This window comes from Halichoerus grypus, chromosome X, assembly GCF_964656455.1.
Source record: "Halichoerus grypus chromosome X, mHalGry1.hap1.1, whole genome shotgun sequence".
Taxonomy (NCBI): domain Eukaryota; kingdom Metazoa; phylum Chordata; class Mammalia; order Carnivora; family Phocidae; genus Halichoerus; species Halichoerus grypus.
This window is the reverse complement of record NC_135727.1, coordinates 53,616,955-53,619,024: the sequence shown is the minus strand read 5'-3', so window position 1 is coordinate 53,619,024 and position 2,070 is coordinate 53,616,955.

The window sequence follows — 2,070 nt, the reverse complement described above, 5'->3', positions numbered from 1 at the left end:
TAGTTAATTTTATGTCTCAACCTGACTGGTTAGTTAGTAAAACATTATTTCTGGGTGTGTCTGTGAGGGTGTTTCTAGAAGAAATTAGCATTTGATCAGTAGACTGAATAAAAAGATTCAACCTCATCAATGTGGGCAGTCATCATACGATCTGTGGAGGGCTCAAATGGAACAAAAAAGCAAAGTAAAGGCAAATTTTCTCTCTCTTCTTGAGATGGGACTGCCATCCTTTCCTGCTCTCAGACATTAGAGCTCCTGGTTCCCAGGCCTTCAGATTTGGACTAAATTATATCACAAGCTTTCCTGGTTCTCCACTTGCAAACAGAGGACTTAGGGACTTCTCAGCCTTCATACTTTTTTTTTTTTTTTAAGATTTTATTTATTTATTTGACAGAGATTGAGAGAGAGAGTGCACAAACAAGAGGAGCAGCAGAAGGAGAGGGAGAAGCAGGCTCTCTGCTGAGCAGGGAGCACATTGCGGGGCTTGATCCCAGGACCCCAGGATCATGACCTGAGCCCAAGGCAGACGCTTAATTGACTGAGCCACCCAGGTGCCCCTCAGCCTTCATACTTTCATGAGCATATTCCAATAACTTTAAGAAACTATTGTAGCTATAGTTATTTTAATACTTCTTTCTTTTAAGTTTTATACTAGAATTAAAAGTAATTGATGCACAACTATCACAGTATTAGAGTATTCTGAATTTGACTACATATTTACCTTTACAGTGAGTTTTAAGCTTTTATGTTTGTATGTACTTAACATTCCTTTGTTTCAAATTGTACTCCCGTTAGCATTTCTTTCTTTTTTTTTTATTATGTTTAGTTAGCCACTGTATAGTACATCATTAGTTTTTGATGTGGTGTTCAATGATTCATTAGTTATGTATAAAATCCAGTGCACATCACAACACGTGCCCTCCTTAATACCCATCACCCTGTTACTCCCTCCCTTCTGAGACCCTCATTTCATTTCCCGGGGTCCATAGTCTCTCATGGTTCATCTCCCTCTCTGATTTCCCTCCCTTCCCCTGTAGTCTTCCGTGCTATTACTTATGTTTCACATATGAGTGAAACCATATGATAATTGTCTTTCTCTGCTTGACTTACTTCATTTAGCATAATCCCCTCCAGTTCCATCCATATTGATGCAAATGGTGGGTATTCATCCTTTCTGATGGCTGAATAATATTCCATTGTATATATGTACCACAGCTTCTTTATCCATTCATCTGTTGAAGGGCATCTTGGCTCCTTCCACAGTTTGGTTATTGTGGATATTGCTACTATGAACATTGGGGTGCATGTGACCCTTCTTTTCCCTATATCTGTATCTTTGGGGTAAATACTTAGTAATGCAATTGCTGGGTGTTAAGGTAGCTTTATTTTTAACTTCGTGAGGAACCTCCATACTGTTTTCCAGAGTGGCTGTACCAGCTTGCATTCCCTGCAACAGAGTAAAAAGGTTCCCCTTTCTCCACATCCTCACCAACATTTGTTGTTTTCTGTCTTGTTAATCTTGACCATTCTAACTGGTGTAAGGTGGTATCTCATTGTGGTTTTGATTTGTATTTCCCTGATGACAAGTGATGTTGAGCATTTTTTCATATGTCTGTTAGCCATTTGTATATCTTCTTTGGAGAACTGTCTGTTCATGTCTTCTGCCTATTTTTTTACTGGGTTATTTGTTTTTTGAGTGTTGAGTTTGAAAAGTTCTTTATAGATCTTGGATATCAGCCCTTTACCTGTAGTGCCATTTGCAAATATCATCTCCCATTCTGTGGGGTGCCCATTAGCATTTCTTGTAAAGCATTTTAGTGATGACTCCCTCAGCTTTTATTTTTCTTGGAGTATCTTTATTTATTCTTCATTTATGAGGGACAGCTTTGCCAGGTATAGTATTTTCCCTGCTCCGCAGGAAGCCTGCTTCTCCCTCCCCCCACTCCCCCTGCTTGTGTTCCCTCTCTCGCTGTCTCTCTCTCTGTCAAATAAATGAAATCTTAAAAAAAAAAGACAAAATATTCTTTAAATGTGGATTAGATCCAGTTGATTGATGGTGCTATTTGGTTC